The sequence below is a fragment of the Trachemys scripta genome, chromosome 2 (assembly GCF_013100865.1).
Source record: "Trachemys scripta elegans isolate TJP31775 chromosome 2, CAS_Tse_1.0, whole genome shotgun sequence".
In the NCBI taxonomy this organism is placed as follows: Eukaryota; Metazoa; Chordata; order Testudines; family Emydidae; genus Trachemys; species Trachemys scripta.
The window spans coordinates 278958373-278984723 of record NC_048299.1 but is presented as its reverse complement, the minus strand read 5'-3'; the positions used below and the strand labels follow the sequence as shown (position 1 = coordinate 278984723).

Genomic DNA, 26351 nt, shown 5'->3' with positions numbered 1-26351 from the left:
CTCCACTCCCAAGCCCACATCTTTCAGTCGCTTTCCCGGGGACCCCACTGCAAGGGCAGGTCTCCAGCCGCTGAGCTGCGGCCGCTGGGTGCCTTCCAAAGGGATCGACTGGCATGGACAGAAGACACGAGGAGGCAGAGCTGAGAGCAGGGGCTGGGAAATAAATTCAGGGCCTGATCCAGGGCAGGGGGCAGCCAAATGGGAAGTCAGGAGTGAATGCTGGGCTCCCTGGGAGTGGGGTGGGGGCCTTTCTGCCATGTCTTTAACACACGCCTCCTGGCCATGCCATGGAGAAGGGCTCTGATCGGCTGGGCAGAGCGCCAGGCAGGGGTTACGGAAACCCTCGGCCAGTCTCCACCATACGCACATGCACCTGCTCACCCCCCGCCACGCAAAACAGCCTGGGAGTGGGGGATGGGCCCAAGCGAGGGGCAGGAGCCAGTGGGACAATGGCTCATGGAGACACTGGGAAATGGGGCGAGAATGGGTGAGACCCTGCACAGGGGACTGGGCTGAGGTGGGGTCACACTGGAACAGGGGTAGGGGTCCCGGAGAGCTGATTGCTTCCTGCCCTGCATCTTGGGTCCCCATTTACACCTGGGCTGAGGGGGGTCAAGAGCTACCGATCCGACCGGCACTCACGCTGCCCAGTGTGAATGAGACACAGGGTGCGGGACAGAGAGGACTGAAGCCCAGGACCATGGGTAGGGGGCAGAGGAGTCTTGGGCCCGGTGCAGGGAACCGGGCCCTGGGGCACTGGACAGATGTGATCCTATTTCTCTTATTCTAATCCCTGACAAATGAATCACTGCTGAGAGAGCCCTGTGAGGCTGATATGGGCACCCCTGTGTCGGGGGATGTGATGGGGCAGGCTGACGGGGAGTGCAGGCACCCCTGTGCCAGGGGATGGGACGGAGAAGGCTGGCAGGGGTGTGGGCACTGGGCACCCCTGTGCTGGGGGATGCGACGGAGGAGGCTGGCAGGGATGTGGGCACTGGGCACCCTTGTGCTGGGGGATGGGATGGAGGAGGCTGATGGCGGTGCAGGCACTGGGCACCCCGTGCTGGGGGCTGGGACGGAGGAGGCTGGCAGGGGTGTGGGCACCGGGCACCCCTGTGCTGGGGGATGCGACGGAGGAGGCTGATGGCGGTGTGGGCACTGGGCACCCCCGCTGCAGGTGCCAGGAAGGAAGATGCCAGCCTCGGAGCGAGAGCAGCTCCTCCCAGCTCCATTGGCACTAGTGTCTCTCTCTGGCTGGTAAACAGCTCCCAGAGGTCAGGCCTCCTTCGCTAGCAGTCGGGTTACCTTGGTAACACCAGAATGCTGTCAGGAAACTGACAACGTCACCCGCGTCGGCTGCCAAGTCTGATGCTGGCAGCGCAGCCAAGGCGAGGAAATCTCCCAGCAGGTCTGGAGGGGCACGGGGTCCGTGGGGGCTGCACAGAGCTGGGGACCGGGGGTCTCAGGCTGGGCTGGACAGAGCAGTCCCTTGGGCACTCTGTCCTGCCCCCCATGGAGATGCAGAGGTGGTTTCCCTGTGCAGAGTGCAAGGGGCTATGTCCTGGCTGGGTAACCTGCACCCACAGCATCAGGGTTAGACCCCTGCTTAGCTCTCCTGGAGGCATGCCAGGGTGTCAGCAGGGTTTACAGGGCTGGGGTGAGCTGTAGAAGCCGTTCCCTCTGATAAGGCCAACGTCCCCTTCCCTGCGATCCAGTCCGCTTCCCTCTCCCTGGATTGAGTGTCTGATCCCTGTCGCCAATCGCCTGTGAAATAATTCCTTTCTCTGGTGCCCCCACTCTGCTTTCCTATGCTCCTGGCAGCGACACCTTGCTATGACGTCCCACTCATGTCAGGCAGGTGCCCCACAAGGACCGGCTGAGTGTCTGAGTGGGGACAGCAGGAATCCAGAGGTTCAGGCAGTGGGGCGTGTGCATGTGGGGGACATCCACCCAACCTCCTGCCCTCTGCAGCCTCCATTCCTAGCTCTCTAGACGGCCCCTCCCTACAGACCTCAGAAGATTCCTCAGGGAGGTGGGGATAGGGTGAAATCAGGGAGCTCTGGGAGGGAAGGATATCCTGGGGTACCCCCCTCCCCTTGGCATTCTGACATCTGCGGGAACGGAGAGCCCCCTTGTGAGGTCTCGAATGGAAAATGGGTTTTCCACTGACACTATTGATCAGCACTGGCAGAGGATTCAGCCATGCCTCTGCCAGGAAACAGGTTAGAAGCTTCTTTCACAAAGGGAAAGTGCAGGTCTCCGGCAGCCCTGTGACAGGCTTCCCTGAACTCATCAGAGCTGGCTGGCCCCCGCGGGGTCACTCAATCGAATTCTAGTAGCTCCTGAAACTGGACTTTGACCAACTGAATGTTGGCTGTGGCCACTAGGTCCCACCAACGGTAGGGACTGGCTCTCTCTCCTGCTATCTGAGTTTGTGCTACACACTGGCAAAATGAATTGGGAGAATCTGGGAATTGTGTGTACTGCCTTTGTGTTCAGAGACTCATATTTCAGGAAGCCCTGGTCTCAGTCGCTTCAAATTGTGCACAACAACTCTACCGTGAGACCAGATCTCACCTGTCAGGTTTGAGGTCAATAGATCTTTGCCGTAGGTTTTAGAGGTGGGACGGCAAAACTGTCTTTATATCATGGAAACTCAGTTGCAGCCTTAATTATGGAGTGACTGTTGTTGCTCCCTAGTACATGGGGATCTCTTCGCCCACTGTTGACATGCAGCCAGCTCTGGAGTGGAGCCCAGCAATTACTGAGCAATGCACAGGAACACGATGCAACGGTTTAGGACACGAAGGGAAGGAGAATCCCAAACGCAATAGGAACTGCGCTGAATGTTGTTACCTGAGTTGGCTTGTGCCCAGGACACCCAGCTTAGCACCTCCAGCTGCTGGCAGAACGTGCCAGGGGATCTTTAATGGCCACCTCTCCTCTGAAAGGCACCACCTGACACCGGGGTCATCACTGACTCGAAGAGAGCGCCCCCTACTGAGCCACCCACCCCAATCCCTGCAGCACAGCACCCCTAGTACTAATTGACGGGGGAGAGAGCCCCCTCATGCATCACCATCACCCCTTCCTGCAATGCAGCACCCCCTGACACTGCGCTATCTTCACTGTTTACTGAGTCACCGACACCACTTCCTGCACATATAGGAATTTCACAGGGCGCAGCCTTCCCTTCCCTCCGCCTTCATCCGTCCCCTTATCTCCACATAGGTCACCTTTGAACAGGGAAGTGTCTCTCTCTCTCTCTCTCTGCTAATCAGTTTCACTTAGGATGACAACAGATGAGGTAAGCAGCAGTGTAGGAGCAGATAGCCCTGCCTAATCTGTCCCTGCCATGCCCTGCCCCATGGTGGGACCGGGTGTGGGGGGGTTCCTCAACTTCCCAACTGCATGTGACGTTCATCTCGATATCTCTGATTTCCCCCAGCTGTTTCCTCTCCTCTGCCTTCTCCAGCCCTCTCCGTCTTTCCCTGACCCCCGCTTGTTCTCACTCCTTTCCTCTCTCTGCATATTTCTCATGGTGATTTGTCCAGGTCTAGCCAGGGCAGGGGAAAAGTGCCACATTCACACACTTGGGGCATGAAGTCTCGTGCTTATCTGCAGAGCAGGTACAGCGCAGACAGTGGCAAAGCCAGGTCTCCCCCCGCCCCCCACTCTGCATCCCCGCCCTGCCTCGATGGACCAACTCACGGGCTGAGGGGGAAGTTCAAGTCTCCATGCTCCAGTCAAGTCTTGGCCCGTGGATGAGGTTGCTAAGAAAGGAGCTAATGAGTGCCAGTGGAGGTAGTGGGTTTTGCAATGTGTGTGCTTAGAATGGACTGAGACCAGCCAAACTCATTTCATACAGGACAGGAAACAGCCAACACTGCTGGCAACAACTTTCACCAGGGATTGACTCCTGAATTGGTGACCTAGAAGTAAAAGGCCCCATGTCCCTTTACAGCCCACAGGACACTCAGATCCACCCTAGCTTTCCCTGCTTTGTTTTTCAGATCTACCCTCCACGTGCCCAAGGAATCCATCCCATCACCCTCTTCATATTGTTGTCCCACATACCAGCCATCCCCTTCCAGCGCAGGAGGGGTAGGACTTCCTATGGAGCCCTTCAAAGTTGCTCCTTAATTGGCCAGAGGAGTCAACATCTTTCTGAGATCCCCAGACTGGGAGCGGTATCCCGGCTAGGCCACATCCTTCCCCTCGGTATTACAACATCCTGGCTACATGGACGCTGGAGCTGGCATTTCCAGCGTGGCTAGACACAAAAATAGGCACTTGGGTAGACACTAAAAATAGCCACGGCTGCATGGGCAGCGGGACAGGCTAGCTGCTGCGAGTATACAAGATTTCAGACGGGGCAGGGCCCATGCAGCCGCAGCGACGTTGGTATTTTTTAGCAACTTCTACCTGAGCTGGAAATGTCACCCCCAGCTTCGATGGAACCATATCCCATGCCATTCCAGGCCCCGTCACTGGCTCAAAGCTATCGAGGGAGTTAGTGACAGAGCTGGGATCAGAACTGCGGAGTTCCTGGTGGTGGGATAACAAGGCAGCACACAGAAACGCGAGGCAGCATCCAGTCCCCCTGTTCTGCGGAATAGGAGCTGACAGCAGAGTCAGAAATGAATTCTGCAGCTTTTCCTTTCCGAGGAGACACCCAGACAGCCCATTTCCCCGACTCTATTCTGGGATGGTTCAGGAAACAACTGAACACAAACAAAGAGCAAGGCTTAGGGGAAAGGACTGGCTTGGCGAACAGAGGGCGTGGAAACACATAGCACACATGGAATATGGTCAGTTATTAAAAGAACTGAAACCAACCCTTCCTCCCCCGTGATTTCTCCTGGGGGAGGGAGAGACAAAAGACCCCCAGGGGACAGATATTAGTCACGTTGTGCAATGCACTTCTGGAAGGCCCTCAAAGGCTCTGTAACGTAAGAACCGGAACAGACTAGGCCCGAATAGAATAGGATTGATCGATGAACTCAGGCCTGGGAGAAAGGAAGGCCTTCGATGCTGAGGGGGAAAGATCCCTCACTGCTCTTCCGGCTGTATGGAATAGGAAAGAAACACCCCTCACCCTGGCCCAGAAAGAACAATGGAGAAAATACAGAAAATGTCCTGCCTCTGAGGAATGATCAATTCTAACTAGAACATGGTCCAGAGTTACTCTATGGTAGATCGGTGGCTCTGTAAATCACCTCGCACACCCCTCAGCATGCCCAAAGGAGGACTTCATACTTGTCCACTCTATAGTCTTTAGGGCCCCAGGCCTGCCCCCAAGTCCCCTGGCACTCCCCATTCAGAGCTCTATTTCTCCTCAGTGCTGTAACGGCGCCTTGGTCATGTGACTCTCTGGGTTTTTTTTCTGGGTCGTGCAGAGCGACATGCCTTCACATGAGGCAGGGAGTTCCACAGTGGCTTGAGAAAGTGCCTCCTTTCATCCTAGTTGCCAATTTCTTGTAATGCTGGGACGGGATAAACAGAGGCCTCCAACCGGCTTTCTCGTGGTTTGAGCATTGGCCTACTATCATGACAGTACTTCTCATAGCTTGTCTTCTTTGCCTGCTTTCTCTAAAGAGGAATGCTACTCTGGGCCAATCTGAGACGTCTGCCCAAAGGTGGCAATTTAAAATCCCCGAGGCCTAACCACAGGGTGTTTCTCTCTCAGTGCACTCTTATTATCCTCTCTATATAAAGACACAGACCGTGGGTCAGTAGGGTGGGGTTTCCGTGCTGGGCTCTTTCTCAGCGTTTCAGAGACAGCATTTCCAGCTGTTACTTAGGAGAACTGGTTCGATGGGCACCTCGTGGTGTGCCAGCCCAGGGTGGGTGAGCCAGTAAGGGGCGTTGATCGGTGCAGTAATGGTTGCACAAAGGCATGTGTTGGAAATACTGCGCTTTAGGGACCCCTGTGTGCATGAAGCCCAGGCCAGTAAGATACACTGTTCTACCTTCATTTGTGTCTGGTGCCAGTGGTTAAGAAAGACTGGTCTTTTGGTCTTGTGATTATATGTTCCATTCTATTTGACACAGGCAATGTCCAGGCACTCTAAACAGAGCAGGAATAGTAGAGACGGGATCAGAGCCCAGCACTGTCCCCAGGGGATTGCCAGCATTACAGACCAGGGCTGGCCTTATGGGTGGGCGACTGCCCAGGGCGCTGTGGTCGGGGGGTGTCAGTGCTTAATTTGTGCTGGGTTTTCCAGGGCTGAGTCCCAGCGCCTCTAGGCTTGGCAGTTCATAGCCCCGGCACCTCTGGGATGCCAGCCAGCAGCTGCCACTCTCCGGCCACCCAGCTCTGAAAGCAGCACCGACACCGGCAGCAGCGCAGAAGTAAGGGTGTCAAGGGCGCTGCATCCGAGGGTGCTAAAGGAGTTGGCAGATGAGATTGCAGAGCCATTAGCCATTATTTTTGAAAACTCATGGCGATTGGTGGAGGTCCCAGATGACTGGAAAAAGGCTAATGTAGTGTCCATCTTTAAAAAAGGGAAGGAGGAGGATCCGGGGAACTACAGGCCAGTCAGCCTCACCTCAGTCCCTGGAAAAATCATGGAGCAGGTCCTCAAGGAATCAATTATGAAACACTTAGAGGAGAGGAAAGTGATCAGGAACAGTCAGCATGGATTCACCAAGGGGAAGTTGTGCCTGACTAACCTAATTGCCTTCTATGATGAGATAACTGGCTCTGTGGATGAGGGGAAAGCAGTGGATGTGTTATTCCTTGACTTTAGCAAAGCTTTTGATACGGTCTCCCACAGTATTCTTGCTGCCAAGTTATGGGCTGGATGAATGGACTGTAAGGTGGATAGAAAGCTGGCTAAATCATCAGGCTCAACGGGTAGTGATCAATGGCTCCATGTCTAGTTGGCAGCTGGTTTCAAGTGGAGTGCCCCCAGGGTCGGTCCTGGGGCCAGTTTTGTTTAATATCTTTATTAATGATCTGGAGGATGGTGTGGACTGCACTCTCAGCAAGTTTGCAGATGACACTAAACTAGGAGGCGTGGTAGATACACTAGAGGGTAGGGATCGGATACAGAGGGACCTAGACAAATTAGAGGATTGGGCAGAAAAAAACCTGATGAGGTTCAACAAGGACAAGTGCAGAGTCCTGCACTTAGGACGGAAGAATCCCATGCACTGCTACAGACTAGGGACCGAATGGCTAGGTAGCAGTTCTGCTGAAAAGGACCTAGGGGTCACAGTGGACGAGAAGCTGGATATGAGTCAACAGTGTGCTCTTGTTGCCAAGAAGGCTAACGGCATTTTGGGCTGTATAAGTAGGGGCATTGCCAGCAGATCGAGGAACGTGATCGTTCCCCTTTATTCGACAATGGTGAGGCCTTATCTGGAATACTGTGTCCAGTTTTGGGCCCCACACTACAAGAAGGATGTGGAAAAATTGGAAAGAGTCCAGCGGAGGGCAACAAAAATGATTAGGGGTCTAGAGCACATGACTTATGAGGAGAGGCTGAGGGAACTGGGATTGTTTAGTCTGCAGAAGAGAAGAATGAGGGGGGATTTGATAGCTGCTTTCAACTACCTGAGGGGGGTTCCAAAGAGGATGGAGCTCGGCTGTTCTCAGTGGTGGCAGATGACAGAACAAGGAGCAATGGTCTCAAGTTGCAGTGGGGGAGGTCCAGGTTGGATATTAGGAAACACTATTTCACTAGGAGGGTGGTGAAGCACTGGAATGGGTTACCTAGGGAGGTAGTGGAGTCTCCTTCCTTGGAGGTTTTTAAGGCCTGGCTTGACAAAGCCCTGGCTGGGATGATTTAGTTGGGGATTGGTCCTGCTTTGAGCAGGGGGTTGGACTAGATGACCTCTTGAGGTCCCTTCCAACCCTGATATTCTATGATTCTATGATTCCATGGTATGGTATTGACACCCTTACTTCTGCACTGCTGCTAGCAGCAGCGCTGCCTTCAGAGCTGGGTGCCTGACCAGCAGCCGCCGCTCTCCAGCCACCATGGTCAAGAGGGGTGGGCCTGGGTGCAAGTTTGTGGACGGGAGTTCAGGGAAAAGTGTGGGGAGGCAGCAGGGCCTGGGGGCAATGGGGAGCCCCGGGAGGCAGAAGGGGCCGGGGCAATGGAGGGTGGATGGGGAGGCAGCGGGGGCCAGGGGCACCAAAATACAAGTTTGCCCAGGGTGCCATTTTCCCTATGGCCGGCCCTGTTACAGACACCGTGACTTTCATTGACCTTACGGGCACAGTAGTGCTAATAATCTCCTGAAAACCCACTCCTTGGGGCCAGCCATTGGTTACGACAGATCGACCACAGCTCCCCTCGCTGTAAATCACCTTTCTTCCATTGAAAGGAGATCGGAAGCTCTTTGGGGCTGAGGCTATGTCTAATGATGGGTTTGAAAAGCACTGTCCAACCCGGTGGCTGGCTACGAGAGTGAGGACAGAGAAGGGCGGGCTTGTGGTTCAGGCACTGGAACTCTGGCAACCTAGGTTCACTTCCCTGCCCTGCCACAGACTCACTGTGTGACCATGAAAGTGTCACTTAATCTTCCAGTGCCTCAGTTCCCCATCTGACATCCCACAGATGCTGTTGGGCCAGCAGCGTGACTGCATGTGGATTTGGCCACCAGGCAGGGGATTTACATGGGAAGACTGAAGAATTAAATCCTTTTGGCCTGGCCAAATGAACACAAAGGGGGACGGCGCTAACCACCTAGGAGAACAAGGTCATGGACATGAAGCGAGAGCAAGTGTTCCGGATGGCCCAAGAGTGCGAGAATGGAATTAACCACAGTAAAATTTCACCTGGGTCGCAGGAAATGTTTTCTAGCGGTGCGATCTACTAAGCCAGTGGATCCCAAACTGTGGGCCTCAGAGCATTTGCTGATGGCCTGTAGAAAGCTGGCTGGTCCCCTGATGCTGGTTCCTCCTGCTTGTTTCCAGCTGCTATGTCATAGTCCAGAAAGTTAAAAATGTTACGTTCCCATCAGCGTTTGCTGCGGTTGCCACAGGGATGCTGGGAGGAGAGGCGGTTTCCAGGATCATGAATGGGAGGTGAAATGTCCTCATACTTGTGAATGGAAGGGGGGCTGCCCAGGAGGGAATCTCTCTACTAAGATGTGGCCCACCTGCTGGAAAGGTTTGCGAACCCCTGTGGTAGTCAGGGGACGAGGCTGCCAAGGAAAGCGCGAAAGTCCCGCTGTTTGAGGCACTGAAGACTAGACTGGACAGGCAGCCGAAATGGCCAAATGGGTCTTCGCTCTCTCCAGTCTAGGATTCTGGGCCTGTTGCTGGCGTAGGGGCTGGTATGGCTTACGGCTGCTGCCCTGAATGGCAAAATCTTGTAACTTCCACTCTCCTTCTCCAGTGTCTCTTCACAGTTCTCCTGCTGCCCTGCTCGTGGCCTTGCCTTCTAGCAGGGGAGAAGGTGCAGCCCTGGGGCACAGTAAGTAAGAGAGGTCAGAGGCTGTGGGTGACATTATGACAAGGGAGGGCAAGAGACTGACCACAGGGGAAGAAAGCCCCCTCTCCTGGACACTGAATGCATCTCAGGCTGAGAAGGGTACTTCCCGGAGGGGCCAGCCGGCATGGTGATGAACCTCGGAAGAGCCCTCAGGATATGCGATAAGTGCCGCAGGAGGAAAACAACTTGGGGGCCCTTTGTCCAGCAAAGCCTGCCATTAATGAGAAACAATCAGCGCTACGTGGAAAGAGACAGCCAGCGCGGGGTTATTGTGCTGCAAGAGCGAGCAGGAAATGGGTCATTTCCCGGGGAATTTCCAGCAATGCTCCAGCTGGGTTTGTGACCCAGTGGCAGGGATGGGGTTGGGAGCAGCTGGAGTGGGCAGGGGGCCAGGCCTGGGAGGGGTCCAGAATGGATTTCTCTACGTGCCACTGTGTTAGTGATCCAGACCCACAGCTTCCCAGCATCACGTGGGGGTGTTTGTGTGTGGGTGTGACTGGGTCCGTGCCTGTGTGTGCGTGTACCTCCCTAACTGGGAGCGTGCCTGTGTGCATCTGCGGGTTTGTATGTATGTGTCTGGAGAGAGGAGAGAAAATCCTGAGCCCTATAGTGCCCACGGGCAGCATCTGTATATGAGAGTGGACGTAGAGAGCAAGCAGGCTTCCAGGGCCGGCTCCAGGCACCAGCCCAGCAAGCAGGTGCTTTGGGCGGCCCAGGGGAAGGGGCGGCACGTCGGGCTGTTCGGCGGCAATTCGGCGGCGGGTCCCTCTCTGAGGGAAGCACCTGCCGCCGAATTCCCACTGAAGAAGAAAGCGGCGTGGTGAAGCTGCCGCTGCAATCGCGGCTTTTTTTTTTTTCCCGCTGCTTGGGGCGGCAAAAACCCTGGAGCCAGTCCTGCAGGCTTCCCACAAGTCGCCGGTGCCGCCCCTTCAGTCTCCCCAAAGAGCCAGGCGTGACCCTGCCCACACTCCGCCCCCAGAGCCCTGCTTCAGCGGTGCCACCGGGCTCCAGGGGCTGGGGCCACGCCGCCCACCTTCCCAGGACTGAGGAGGCTGCAGCGGCGCCGCGCACGCTCCCTCCCGGAGCGCTGGGGCTGGGGGGCCTGCGGGCACTAGCCAGCCTGGAGGGGCTGTGGGTTCCGGGGTGCGTGGAAGGGGCGGGGCCTTGGGCAGAAGGGGCGTGGCTGGGGACTAGCCTCCCCCAGCCACAGGTTTCATACACCGCCCATGCCTTGCAGCTGAGCCATTCAGAGGTCCTGGCTCTAGATCTGGGGTGGCCAAGCTGCATCTTGTGAACCACATGCAGCTCTTTTACAGTTAAAGTGCAGCTTGTGGAGCCCCCCCCCATGCTCCCCGCATTCTCCACCTACGAGACTCGGGGGGGGAGGAAGCTCGGGACTTCTGCCCTGCAGTGGGGTGGTGGGGCTAGGAGCTTCTGCCAGAGACAACTGGTGCCTGCTGAGAGTGGGGGGCACAATTCAAAGGTTCACCCCCACAACAGCTTGAGTCACACACCCCCAGGCAGCCCCCCCCCTTGCCCTCAGAGGCCCCTCCCTGCAGCTCCCAGCTGTTTGCTGCTGCCTCTCCCCAGGGCCACAGCTCCCAGCTTGACAGCTCCAGCAGCTGCTGTACAGGGAGGGGGCCTGGCGGCATCATGTGACAGAGCAGGGCCAGCAAACCCTGGCAAAAGCCCTCCAGCTTCTTCCCAGCAGGGAGAGGGGGCTTGGGGCTTCAGCAGGAGTGGGGCTAAAGCCCTGAGCCCTGGCAGGTACCTCCCACAGGGCTGAAGCCCCAAGCCCCGGCAGGTGCGCCCTGGTTCTCGAACGTCTGAAGATTGTCATATGCAGTTCGGATGACCAGTAAGTTCGGCCACCCCTGCTCTATATAGTCATGTGGGGTCATTTTGGGCTGTCCCCGCTTTTCTGTTCTATGGAGGAATGGGTCATTGGGAAGAAGGACAACTTCTTAAGCTGGTTCTTCCGACATCTGGAGACTAGCACAAATAAACACAAGGTGGGAGGGGGAATTGGAACCTCCTCTAAGGGAGAGGAGACGGTGGCCCATCCAGCAGTTTAGTCATCGTGCGCCTGGTCTGGTGGGGAGAGGATCAGTGAATCACACGTGGCAGATGTTAGTCATGTTGCTTAATGCATGACTGGAAAGCATCAGATCCGAGACAACCTCTGCAAAGGGAGGAGAAGGAGCGTCTCAGTGAACATAGTAACAGATGGCAGATAATCAAAGGAGGGAGAGAATCAGAACGGGAGAGCTAGAGAAGGGTGAAAGAAAGCAGGATACAAAGTGCAAGCACCATTCTGGGACCTAACCCTGGCTCCGCTGCTCACATCTCTCCATCCACTGACGCAGAACTCCTACGGAATGAAAGCCACACACGAGCCATCTCAAAGCACCTTTTGTTCACTTTCGGGCCCCTTACAAGCGCATGGCACTGAACGTCAGGGTACCTGCTGAGCATGGTTCCAGTGGGGCCATTGCTCACGCCCAGAGTAAGCAGCAAAATCCCTGACACTAAACACAGCCGTTTGTACTTGACCGAGACTGGCTGCAAAACAAGACATGCTGTTCAGGACATCTGAAACTTCATCCCCCCACCACCCTCCGCAGACAATGGGGCCATTCATGCTGCAGGTTCCTCTCTTGTGATCCTATTCTGCACGCCTGCAAACCCAGCGTGCATCCCAGAGACCACCTGGGAAGTGGGAATCCTCCCACACATAGACCAGGCAAGGCCAGTTCCCAGCGCAGGACAGCAACTTCCCACATTCCCTTTCAGCACTATGCAGCGAAGATCCAAGGCAGAAATAACATGTGGCAGCTCTGGGTGGGGGATCATTTCAGGGGACAGCCGGGGACTGGCTGCTGGGCCGTCTGCCTAAGGTGGGGGCACCAGAGATCTGAAAGCCCCCAGCTCATCACCAATGCATGGGCTTCTGGCTGGTCAGAAGACAAGTCCCTGCTTTAGAGAGGGGAAGAGGAGGGTGGAGATAGGCGAGATTGAGTGAACTAGGGAAGGGAAAGAGACTCTGCTGTTTAGCAGTTTAAACCAAACCCCATTTTCCCCACGGAAAAGCCCTATGGGATTTGATAGGCATGGAACCAAGAGGGTTCTAAAGAAATGTAACTGGATTCTGTTGATATTACTCTAAAATGCTACAGAACAGACGATTCCCACCTTTTGGAGCCGTCCTATGAGATTCCACAGAAGGAGTAGTATTTTCTGTTAAATTTATCAGAAGATTCCAAAACCCTGCCGAAAGGTTATCAGTGTCCATCCCCTTCCACAGGACCTTTCTATAAGGGTGGTGATCGATTTACCCACATTTTCATACTGTGCCCATCACCACCTGCGTGCCTCCCACACAGACAGCTCATGGACACTCCTTCCCCCGCGCCACAAAGCCATCGGGATAGTCCCAAATCACCCTTCATTATTATTAATTTCATCATGATCCCAGGAGAGTCATGGTAAGAAAAGTGACTGTAAAACAGTGTCGATTGGGCTCCATATTCTCCAGCAGGGATTGCCAGAAGCAGAACTGATGAACCAAACCAAGATTAGGATGGATGAGTGGGGACAGATCGAAAGAGCTGGGGATGGTTGCTCTTACAGTAGATTTAGATAATAAGTAGGGCTGTCAAGCAATTAAAAAAATTAATCGTGATTAATCGCGCAATTAATCGCACTGTTAAACAATAATAGAATACCATTTATTTAAAGATTTTTGGATGTTTTCTACATTTTCAAATATATTGATTTCAATTACAACACAGAATACAAAGTGTACAGTGCTCACTTTATATTTATTTTTGATTAAAAGTATTTGCACTGTAAAATAACAAAAGAAATAGTATTTTCAATTCACCTAATACAAGTACTGTAGTGCAATCTCTTTCTTGTGAAAATTGAACTTACAAATGTAGAATTATGTGCAAAAAAACTCCATTCAAAAACAAAACAATGTAAAATTTTAGAACCTGCAAGTCCACTCAGTCCCACTTCTGATTCAGCCAATTGCTCAGACAAACAAGTTTGTTTACATTTGCAGGAGATAATGCTGCCCTCTTTTTATTTACAATGTCAACTGAAAGTGAGAACAGGCGTTCGCATGGCACTTTTGTAGCCGGCGTCGCAAGATATTTACGTGCTAGATGTGCTAAAGATTCATATGTCCCTTCGTGCTTCAACCACCATTCCAGTGGACATGCATCCATGCTGATGACAGGTTCTGCTCAATAACAATCCAAAGCAATGCAGACCAATGCATGTCATTTTTACCACCTGAGTCAGATCACACCAGCAGAAGATTGATTTTCTTTTTTGGTGGTTTGGGTTCTGTAGTTTCCACATTGGAGTGTTGCTCTTTTAAGACTTCTGAAAGCATGCTCCACACCTTGTCCCTCTCAGATTTTGGAAGGCACTTCAGATTCTTAAACCTTGGGTTGGTTAGAAATCTCACATTGGTACCTTCTTTGCGTTTTGTGAAATCTACAGTGAAAGTGTTCTTAAAATTAACATGTGCTGAGTCATCATCCGAGACTGCTATAACATGAAATATATGGCAGAATGCAGTTAAAACAATCTCCCCCAAGGAGTTCAGTCACAAATTTAATTAATGCATTATTTTTTAATGAGCGTCATCAGCATGGAAGCATGTCCTCTGGAATGGTGGCTGAAGCATGAAGGAGCATACGAATGTTTAGCATATCTGTCACGTAAATACCTTGCAATGCCAGCTACAAAAGTGCCATGCAAATGCCTGTTCTCACTTTCTGGTGACATTGTAAATAAGAAGAGGGCAGCATTATCTCCTGTAATTGTAAACAAACTTGTTTGTCTTAGCGATTGGCTGAACAAGAAGTAGGACTGAGTGGACTTGTAGGCTCTGAAGTTTTACATTGTTTTGTTTTTGCATGCAGTTATGTAACAAAAAAATCTACATTTGTAAGTTGCACTTTCACGACAAAGAGATCGCACTACAATATCTGTATGAGGTGTATTGAAAAATACTATTTCTTTTGTTTATTGTTTTTACAGTGCAAATATTTGTTATACAAAAATATACACTTTGATTTCAATGACAACACAGAATACAATGTACATGAAAATGTATAAAAACATCCAAAATATTTAATAAATTTCAATTGGTATTCTATTGTTTAACAGTGCAATTAAAACTGCGCTTAATTGCGATTACTTTTTTTAATCACAATTACTTTTTTTGAGTGAATCGTGTGAGTTAACTGCGATTAATCAACAGCCCTAATAATAAGCAATTTTGAGCAAGGTAGGGTGCAAGCTTCTATTGTGGTATCTTTGCTTTTCATCCTGTCCAGAACCCAGAAGTTCAGTGAACCACAAGAATGCGTGTTCTCTCTCTTCCCCGACCCTGTGTCTGTCTTGTCTATTTACAGTATAAGCTTTTTATGGCATGGACTGTCTCATGTGGACTCTGTGTTTGCACAGTACCTAGCACATAACATAAGAACATAAGAACGGCTGTACCGGGTCAGACCAAAGGTCCATCTAGCCCAGTATCCTGTCTGCCGACAGTGACCAATGCCAGGTGCCCCAGAGGGAGTGGACCAACAGGCAATGATCAAGTGATCTCTCTCCTGCCATCCATCTCCATCCTCTGACAGACAGAGGCTAGGGACAACATTCCTTACCCATCCTGGCTAATAGCCATTAATGGACTTAACCACCATGAATTTATCCAGTTCTCTTTTAAATGCTGTTATAGTCCTAGCCTTCACAACCTCCTCAGGTAAGGAGTTCCACAAGTTGACTGTGCGCTGCGTGAAGAAGAACTTCCTTGTATTTGTTTTAAACCTGCTGCCTACTAATTTCATTTGGTGACCCCTAGTTCTTGTATTATGGGAATAAATAAATAACTTTTCCTTATCCACTTTCTCCACATCACTCATGATTTTATAGACCTCTATCATATCCCCCCTTAGTCTCTTTTCCAAGCTGAAGAGTCCTAGCCTCTTTAATCTCTCCTCACATGGCACCCGTTCCAAACCCCTAATCGTTTTAGTTGCCCTTTTCTGAACCTTTTCTAATGCCAGTATATCTTTTTTGAGATGAGGAGACCACATCTGTACGCAGTATTTGAGATGTGGGCGTACCATCGATTTATATAAGGGCAATAATATATTCTCTGTCTTATTCTCTATCCCCTTTTTAATGATCCCTAACATCCTGTTTGCTTTTTTGACCGCCCCTGCACACTGCATGGACATCTTCAGAGAACTATCCACGATGACTCCAAGATCTTTTTCCTGACTTATTGTAGCTAAATTAGCCCCCATCATATTGTATGTATAGTTGGGGTTATTTTTTCCAATGTGCATTACTTTACATTTATCCACATTAAATTTCATTTGCCATTTTGTTGCCCAATCACTTAGTTTTGTGAGATCTTTTTGAAGTTCATCACAGTCTGCTTTGGTCTTAACTATCTTGAGCAGTTTAGTATCATCTGCAAACTTTGCCACCTCACCGTTTACCCCTTTCTCCAGAGCATTTATAAATAAGTTGAATAGGATTGGTCCGAGGACTGACCCTTGGGGAACACCACTAGTTACCCCTCTCCATTCTGAGAATTTACCATTAATTCCTACCCTTTGTTCCCGGTCTTTTAACCAGTTCTCAATCCATGAAAGGACCTTCCCTTTTATCCCATGACAACTTACTTTACTTAAGAGCCTTTGGTGAGGGACCTTGTCAAAGGCTTTCTGGAAATCTAAGTACACTATGTCCACTGGATCCCCCTTGTCCACATGTTTGTTGACCCCTTCAAAGAATTCTAATAGATTAGTAAGACATGATTTCCCTTTACAGAAACCATGTTGACTATTGCTCAACAGTTTATGTTTTTCTATGTGTCTGACAATTTTATTCTTAACTATTGTTTCGACTAATTTGCCCGGTACCGACGTTAGACTTACCGGTCTGTAATTGCCGGGATCGCCTCTAGAGCCCTTTTTAAATATTGGTGTTACATTAGCTAACTTCCAGTCATTGCGTACAGAAGCCGATTTAAAGGACAGGTTGTTACAAACCTTAGTTAATAGTTCCGCAACTTCACATTTGAGTTCTTTCAGAACTCTTGGGTGAATGCCATCTGGTCCCGGTGACTTGTTAATGTTAAGTTTATCAATTAATTCCAAAACCTCCTCTAGTGACACTTCAATCTGTGACAGTTCCTCATATTTGTCACCTACAAAAGCCAGCTCAGGTTTGGGAATCTCCCTAACATCCTCAGCCGTGAAGACTGAAGCAAAGAATCCATTTAGTTTCTCTGCAATGACTTTATCGTCTTTAAGCGCTCCTTTTGTATCTCGATCATCAAGGGGCCCCACTGGTTGTTTAGCAGGCTTCCTGCTTCTGATATACTTAAAAAACATTTTGTTATTACCTTTGGAGTTTTTGGCTAGCCGTTCTTCAAACTCCTCTTTGGCTTTTCTTATTACATTCTTGCACTTAATTTGGCAGCGTTTATGCTCCTTTCTATTTGCCTCACTAGGATTTGACTTCCACTTTTTAAAGGAAGTCTTTTTATCTCTCACTGCTTCTTTTACATGGTTGTTAAGCCACGGTGGCTCTTTTTTAGTTCTTTTACTGTGTTTCTTAATTTGGGGTATACATTGAAGTTGGGCCTCTATTATGGTGTCTTTAAAAAGCGCCCATGCAGCTTGCAGGGATTTCACTTTGGTCACTGTACCTTTTAATTTCTGTTTAACTAACCCCCTCATTTTTGCATAGTTCCCCCTTTTGAAATTAAATGCCACAGTGTTGGGTTGTTGAGATGTTCTTCCCACCACGGGGATGTTGAATTCTATTGTATTATGGTCACTATTTCCAAGCGGTCCTGTTATAGTTACCTCTTGGACCAGTTCCTGCGCTCCACTCAGGACTAAATCTAGAGTTGCCTCTCCCCTTGTGGGTTCCCGTACCAGCTGCTCCAAGAAGCAGTCATTTAAAGTATCGAGAAATTTTATCTCTGCATTTCGTCCTGAAGTGACATGTTCCCAGTCAATATGGGGATAATTGAAATCCCCCACTATTATTGGGTTCTTAATTTTGATAGCTTCTCTAATTTCCCTTAGCATTTCATCATCACTATCACCGTCCTGGTCAGGTGGTCTATAATAGATCCCTAATGTTATATTCTTATTAGAGCATGAAATTTCTATCCATAGAGATTCTATGAAACATGTGGATTCACTTAAGATTTTTACTTCATTTGATTCTACATTTTCTTTCACCTATAGTGCCACTCCCCCCCACCCCACCCCCCGCACGACCTGTTCTGTCCTTCCGATATATTTTGTACCCCGGAATAATTGGGTCCCATTGATTGCTCTCAGTCCACCAGGTTTCTGTGATGCCTATTATATCAATATCCTCCTTTATCACGAGGCACTCTAGTTCACCCATCTTATTACTTAGACTTCTAGCATTTGTGTACATGCACTTTAAAAACTTGTCACTGTTTATTTGTCTGCCCTTTTCTGACGTGTTAGATTCTTTTTTATGTGAATGTTTATCATCTGATCTGGCCCCTACTTTATCCTCTTCCATCCTCTGCTCCTGACTATAACCTGGAGATTCTCTACCATTAGACTCTCCCCTAAGAGACGTCTCTGTCCGATCCACATGCTCCTCTGCAGCAGTCGGCTTTCCCCCCTCTCCTAGTTTAAAAACTGCTCTACAACCTTTTTAATGTTTAGTGCCACAATTAGACCCCATTCTTGGCTGGCCCTTAGGCACCACGGTAATAAACATGGTTAATTAATAGTGACTGAAAAACAATGAGATTGGGAGAGGCAGGTGGGGGAAGTACACCACAAACCTCCAAAATGTGTCAGTTCCAGTTTTGTGAGGAAGGTTTGGAGTGTGTGTGTGTGTGCGTGTGTGTTATTTTCACTGCTTGTGCCTACTCCATAAAAGGGTACTCTTTGAGCATATGGTAGATCAAATTTCTATTCTGCCCCCCACACACGCTGGAAGTGACAACATGTGGCTAATGCCAATGCTGAGGTTTACTATTCTAGTTTAGCTAGAATCCGGCATTTGAATTTCAACTCGGCCTGCTCATTCTAAGCTCTGTGCAGCGCACTTTCTGGTTTCCTATGGCATCTGCATCGGTGGTTTGTCCATTCCCGCCGAGATGAAGCACTGATGCTATTATTTGTAATCTGTCAAAATCCTGATTTTTATTTTTAAATCCCAGAAAATTAGAAAGAGCTTCAAATTTATAAGGACAAGAAAGACTTGGAAACGTAGAGCCTTTTAAGTTGCATTGTTACAAAGAAGGTCTTGAAGACATGGAAAATTAGCATGTTGAATTAGTGACATTCACTGAGACTATCAAATTGGGAGGAACTGCACACACCTGTGATGACTAGTATATAATAAAAGGGGACGAGGGCCCTGATTCTGCACCATTCAAGTCAATGGGAGCTTTGCCGTTGACTTCAGAGAGTACAGGATCAAGCCCACAGAGAAGATTTTTCAGTCTCTACTGTCTAGGATTTTATGACTCACAAACCTGGGGGGAGTCTGAGATTTTTCCTTTAAAATGTGTTGAGTTTTAGTGCCCCTGAACCTGGAACCTGACCCACAACCTCTCCTGCTATTTCGGCTGGGGCCCTCCCCTCACACACAGCCCTGCCAATGCACCTCATCAAGCTCACAACACACCATTGCTGAGAGCCAGCAGTTTATTTGTTTAGCCCCATATGAAGATCTTTGTGCTGCTAACACGGAGCCACCAAGTCTCGGAGTTATGGAGCCAATGCACCAGGGAGAATGGAGAGGACATAAAACAGTGGCTTGTTGCGTTTTGGATGGGATGAGCTATCAATATGTGGTGTATGTCCAAGAGAGAGACAGCATAATGAATACCCCATGTCAGCTTTGAGTTACATTCGGGGAAATTTGGAGATGTACAAGATTATTTTTCCTGCAAGAGACTCTCCAAAGGACACTGGTGATTTTGTGCAGTATTTGCGGCTCAAACTTTACTTGAAGTAATAAATAAAAATGGCTTTAGCCTGAATCCAATGATTATTTCGTTAATTTGTAAAAATCTCAATGAACACAGAGTTTGCTCTCCTTCTTTTTATTTTTTTTTTTACCTTAAACATTTGTTGTTGGGAACCCAAAAACTACCAGCCTTGTGCTAGCGCAGACGTGGGCAAACTATGGCCCGTGGGCCACATCCGGCCCGCGGGACCGTCCTGCCCAGCCCCTGAGCTCCCAGCCGGGGAGCCTAGTCCCCAGCCCCTCCCCGCAGGGAGCGGGGCGGGGGGGCTAGATAAGGGGGTGGGATCCCGGGGGGCAGTTATGGGCGGGGGGTCCCAAGAGGAGGCGGTCATGGGACGAGGAGCAGAGGGCAGTTGGATAGGGGGAGGGCGTCCTGTGGGGGCTGTCAGGAGGTGAGGGTGTGGATAGGGGTCAGGGGACAGGGAGTGGAGGGGGAGGGGGCTGGATAGGGGGCGGGGGTCCCGGGAGAGGACGGTCAGGAGACAAGGAGCAGGGGAGGTTGGATGGGTTGGAGGTTCTGAGGGGGGCAGTCAGGGGGCAGGAAGTGGGAGGGGGTGGATGGGAGCGGGGCAGGCTGTTTGGGGAGGCACAGCCTTCCCTACCCGGCCCTCCATACAGTTGTGCAACCCCAATGTGGCCCTTTGACCAAAAAGTTTGCCCACCCCTGTACTAGTGTCATTGTCCGTGTATTGTACACCCCCCTCAGTGTCTAATCCACAGAGATTATCATTCCATTACAATTCCTACCTAGGGGATTTAGTTTAGCAGCTCAGGTTGCAGAGGGTCATGCTTTAGGTTTGGAAGCACCAGATTCAATTCCTGGTGATGCTCAAAATGGCGGTTGTTATATTAGGGCATGATAACCAGGAACTGAAGGTACCACCTGGATTTGTGTGGGAGAACCTCAGTGTTCACATGGATCTGATTGCAGGATTGGGGCTTAAAAGGGAAGCAGATCAGCATTGCTTTCTAAGCTGAATGATAGGGGAAAATCTACAAACATCAAGAATGATGGAAAGTCAACTGGCTTTGTTTTTACACTAATTTGGATTTATTAATCTGAGGTGATATTAGGATTCCAGGGAATTAACTGAAAAACTAAAAATCTATCACTTCCCCGTCTTAGGTACTTATACGAGCCCCATCTTTGGAGCATACAGTCATTAATTATCCTCACACACCATTGTAAGGTGGGAAGGTAGAGACCAAGACCCAGATGCTCAAAGATATGTCAGTGCCTAAAACCCATTGAAATCAACGGGAGTTAGGTGCTGAAAAACCTTTGAGGAGCTGCCCCTAAGTGATTTGCCTAAGGTCACACAGCAAGTCTGTGGTGAAGCAGGGGCCAAATCCAGGCCTCAGAAGTATCAGGCTAACACCTTAACCACTGGACCATCCTTGCTCATGGCAGAGTCTCCTGCAGATCATAGAATAGAATTGTAGGACTGGAAGGGAACTCGAGAGGTCAGCTATTTCAGTTGCCTGCACTTAAGGAGGACTAAGTATTATCTAGACCAGTTGTTCTCAACCAAGTTACCATTGTGGGCCGCATCAATACTACCTGTATGGCCCCAAGGATGTCAGATGGGCCGCAGCTGTGTGCTGATTGGGCCGCAAGCAGTCCACGGGCTGCGAGTTGAGAATCACTGATCTAGACCATCCCAGACAGGTGTCTAACCTGCTCTTAAAAATCTCCAGTGACAGAGATTCCACAACCTCCCTAGGCAATTTATTCCAGTGCTTAACCACCCTGACAGCTAGGAAGTTTTTCCTAATGTCCAACCTACACCGCCCTTGCTGCAATTTCAGCCCATTGCTTCTTGTCCTGTCCTCAGAGGTTAAGAACAATTTTTCTCCCTCCTCCTTGTACCAACCTTTTACATACTTGAAAACTGTTATCATGTCCCCCCTCAGTCTTCTCTTCTCCAGACTAAACAAACCCAGTTTTTTCAATCTTCCTTCATAGGTCATGTTTTCTAGACCTTTAATCATTTTTGTTGCTCTTCTCTGGACTTTCTCCAATTTGTACCCATCTTTCCTAAAATGTGGCACCCAGAACTGGACACAATACTCCAGTTGAGGCCTAATCAGCACTGAGGACAGCAGAAGAATTACTTCTTGTATCTTGCTTACAACACTCCTGCTAACACATCTCAGAATGATGCTTGCTTTTTTTTGCACTGTTACACTGCTGATGTTGTCTAGTACAACGTTTCACGAAAATGATCAGGGAGTGAAGTGTTGGCTTATGAAGAAAGAGTAAGAGAAACAATATGATAACGGAAGGGGAGAGAATTACAGTCCAGAACATATGAGGGATGTAAACACTAAGGAGAGGAAATATTCAGCATAATTAAAAGGGTGTATCTAGGAGCAACAGGATGGACTCTAGAAAGGGAAATTGAGCTCGACCAAACATAATAAGAACATAAGAACAGCCGTACTGGGTCAGACCAAAGGTCCATATAGCCCAGTATCCTGTCATCCGACAGTGGCCAATGCCAGGTGGTTCAGAGGGAATGAACAGAACAGGTAATCATCAAGTGTCTATCAGGGATGGTCTAGACAGTATTTGGTCCTGCCATGAGTGCAGGGGACTAGACTCGATGATCTCTCAAGGTCCCTTCCAGTCCTAGAATCTATGAATCTATAAGTGATCCATCCCCTGTCGCCCAGTCCCAGCTTCTGGCAAACAGAGGATAGGGACACCATCCCTGCTCATCCTGGCTAATAGCCATTGATGGACCTATCCGCCATGAAGTTATCTAGTTCTTTTTTGAACCCTGTTATAGTCTTGGCCTTCACAACATCCTCTGGCAAGGAGTTCCACAGGTTGACTGTGCGTGCAAAGAAATACTTCCTTTTGTTTGTTTTAAACCTGCTGCCTATTAATTTCATTTGGTGATCCCTAGTTCTTGTGTTATGAGAAGGCATAAATAACACTTCCTTATTTACTTTCTCCACACCTTTCATGATTTTATAGACCTCAATCATATCCGCCCTTAGTCGTATTTTTTTCCAAGCTGAAAAGTCCCAGTCTTATTAATCATTCCTCATACGGACACTGTTCTGGGACTGGGACATATTGTTTGCACTATTGCCAACTCTCATGATATTCTCACAAGTCTCACAATATTTGGTGGCTTTCTTAAAGCTCCAGCTCCTGGTGGCATGTGATGATGTGAGACTCCCAGCTTTCATTTTTTAAAATAAGCATGTTTCTAGCCCCCTTGGTTGTGTGAAAGGCTTGAAGCTGTGACCCAGAAGGTTCAAATCCCAAAGAACAAATACAAAGAATAGTACTTGTTTTTAATGTCATGATTTTTAAGCCAATCTCATGATTTTTTGGAGCCTGACTCAGCTTGGGGCTGACAACACTGTGATAGCTTTAGGAAAACTCCCCAATCAGATCAAACCGTCTCACAGAGCCAATGTTTGGCTGTGGAACAGTCTCTCCAACCCCAACCCCTGTGTCCTTTAAAACTGGACAAAATCCTTGGGCTCAGACTGTAGGGAATGATCCTGCTAAGAGCAAGGGGGATGAACTCAACCAAATCACTGCACTGTGGATCAGTTAAGGCTGGTCTGCACACGACACACCTACCACAGAACCACCAAGGCAAAGAAATGAAAACCTAAGCAACCTAACAGTACATACATATCCTCTTCTCGTCCACCCAGGGACACAGACTTCACAAATGGCACAACCATCACACACTACAGACCACAAACTGGAACCTTGACTCTGCCCGTTCATGGCCGTGGGAGGAGGGACGTTTGGGAAAGGAAGTGCTGGAAACCCTATGGGGGCACAGTTAAGGATGTGCTGTCTGTTATTAAGTGTTTGTACAGTGCCCAGCACGATCAGGCTCCAATCTCAGATGGGGCCTCTAGATCCTATTGTAATAATAAATACACCTCTACCCCGATATAACACGAATTCAGATATAACGCGGTAAAGCAGCACTCCGCGGGGGGGGGGGGGGGGCAGGGCTGCGCACTCCGGCAGATCAAAGCAAGTTCGATATAACACGGTTTCACCTATAACCGGTAAGATTTTTTGGCTCCCGAGGACAGCGTTATATCGGGGTAGAGGTGTAACTAATAATAAATAATGAGACAAGCTAGGCATGAATAAACAGCGCTAGATGCATCTCTTTTTCTGTACCCAGAGTTGCATATCCCCACAGTACGATACCATTCTCAATTTCCTGGAAACCAACATCTGCATTGGATTTTCAGAGATAATGTCAGAAATATGTCTCCAACTCCCCCCTACATTGTCTCAAGGGTCCCAGCTATTAAAACATCCAGGAATCCAATTCCAGCTGTAAGCATCCCTTTCTCTTCTAATGGGATCCAGTACATTATAAAGAATGCTTTAAATATATACACAACATGGCTTACATATGGGTATAATGCTGGACCAGCCACTGTAAAAGGCCTGACCTGCTGCTTTTATCAACACTGAAAGAACCAGAGAGCTTCCTTTATCCATTAGGAGAAAACCTCAATGCAAAGTGGCCAGAAGTAAGTGCTCTGACCGGAATCCGCTTCTCCCTGGGCTCAGCTGTGGCTGGGTCTCTGTGGATGATATGAAAAATCTTCCTGCCTCAGCCTGAGACCTCCCCACTTGCAGAAGTTGGGTGAAAATAAGGATGCTGCTGAGATGGTAGCGGCACCTCCATTCTGCATGGGAGGGGTCTGATCCAGCTCCTTTCTATGCTCAGGGAGTCCTTACTGAAAATAACATTCAACATTTCCTCCTGGTTCAGTGAAGTTAAAAAACAGCTCTATTTTCCCTCCCCAGATGTCCCCATTTATAGATATCAAAAGATAGCAGGCATGTAAGTGCTAGTAATAATTAACAATCCAATCCTAATTGCTAACATAAATAATGATTATTAAATGCTTTCTGAAAATGTAAGCCCACGAAACGCACTGACTTTCCCTTTTCTATCCCAGCCCTAACGTTCTCAGCAAACCCTAGCAGGCCTGTTACATGTGACCTTCTGTGCCTGAATTGAAACTGGCCGCTCTTAAAGAGACTGTCAGCTGGTGTAAGCCCAGCATTCTGGGTTTGTGTAAAAAAAAAAAAGTGGCTCGCAACACCATCTGACTAGGAGTGCGCCTGTGAATTAAAAGAATTAATTGAAATACAGTGTTTGGTTTTGTGTTTTTCTGGATTTAAGCATTGCACTAGAAACAGCACTGGGCTATTGCAGGAGAACCAGAAAGTGAAACTGACTAGAAACAAAAGTGAAAGGGACTAGTGGAGTTTCCCTGTCCCAACTGATTGAAACAAACAACCAGCAGCAATAGGGAAAAAGCAAACTAGATTTGAATAAACCTTCCTAGCTGAACAGTCTAACCTGCTGGTTCTCCAGCTTTTTCATTCTGTGGGCTGTTGTGTAAAACAAGCAGATCCCGTAATGAGAGATCCTTTTGCATATATTCCTTCCCAATACCCCAATCCTGCACTGTTTGCTTCTCAACATGCTTCATCGTGTGACCTGCTGGGGTGGGCTCCACAGACCACAGTCTGAGAACAACTGCTATGTTATTAGTTGGGGGTGGAAGGAGAATTACGGTACTTTAAATACATGATTTTCATCTTCCCAGTGTCCTGTTCACCAAACCAGCCTTTTGGAGACATTCTCCCACCACATCCTGCAAGACTGTTTCCAAGCAGAGATTCTAACCTGCCCTATTTTTAGCCAGGGTTTTACTCTCCCGCTCCTCCACCCCCGGTCTACCTCATCACAAAGAGAAAGAAGAAAATCCTCTTGTTCCAATGTATTTCAGAAGAGTTAAAAGCTGCTTCCCTCTGCCCCACTCCAAATATGCCTGTTCATAGCCTTCATGGGTTGGTAACGATGCCTCGCTGACGTTAACTCATGGATCTATAGTCCCCTGCTTTGTCTGTCATGACCCATTCTTTCTCTAATATAGGGGATTGCTTTTGCCACTTCCCAACCCTCAGGGAAGTTCCTCCAAGTGTGGCAGACCTGCTCCTGGGTCAGGGGATTGAGGGTCATGTGACTGCATGCTGGAAGTAGCGCCTGCTGTAAAAAGGGGCTCACCCCCATCCCCCATTCCTTTCCCTTAGCCTGGGAAAGATCAGGACCTAATTCTCCATAGAGAGTAGAAGGACAGCTGCCCTGGGGAAGAGCAGCTGGAACAGGACTAGTCGAGCTCCCTGTGCAGGGGAAGTTGGGCCAAGAGCCCAAGAGGGGCTCATTGAAGCAAGACCAGTGGGATGCCTTGCTAGAGAGAAGCTGGGAGTTGTGGCCTGTGTTGTGCTTGGGGAGAGCTAACCAGTAGCAGCAGTAGGCTGTTCTTAATTTGTAATGAAGGAGGTGCCGGGGCTCAATCAATTTTGTTACACTGATAATGGATGCAGCGAGCACAGAGGTGCCGGGGCAGTGAACTGCCAAGCCTAGAGGTGCCGGGGCTCTGCCCTGGCACAAGTTAAGCACTGGGGACAGGGAAGGAGTCTGTGAACCCAACAAGCTGGGCAGGCAGTCCTGGGCTGGAGTGGCTGTTCCTCTGTATGAGGCTCAGGGCAGAGGATGGGACCGGGCTACCCTCCAGTGTCACTGGGGTGGTGCGGGAGGGAGGCATGAACCCCAGTAACCAAGGAGAGAAGGAGGCTGAGTACTGAGAGGAACACTGAGCCCAAAGGGGACAGTGGAAAAGGCCAACAAAGCTCTGCAGTAGGGCTCTTCTTGGATCAGCAATCGCCATCCCTGGTGGGATCAGTTCTATGACTAAGAATTTGGCCCACAATTCTGTGCAATACAGAACTCATTGTTTGTATTAAAAAAG

The 26351-nt window shown here is 49.4% G+C and overlaps 1 protein-coding gene across 2 annotated transcripts in view; it reads right to left on the bottom strand.

Annotated features, from left to right (window-relative positions):
* Window positions 1-26351, bottom strand: part of LOC117873861 (1-phosphatidylinositol 4,5-bisphosphate phosphodiesterase gamma-1-like) — a 79699-nt gene that overhangs the window by 44243 nt on the left and 9105 nt on the right. The gene's annotated exons all lie outside the window — the stretch shown is intronic.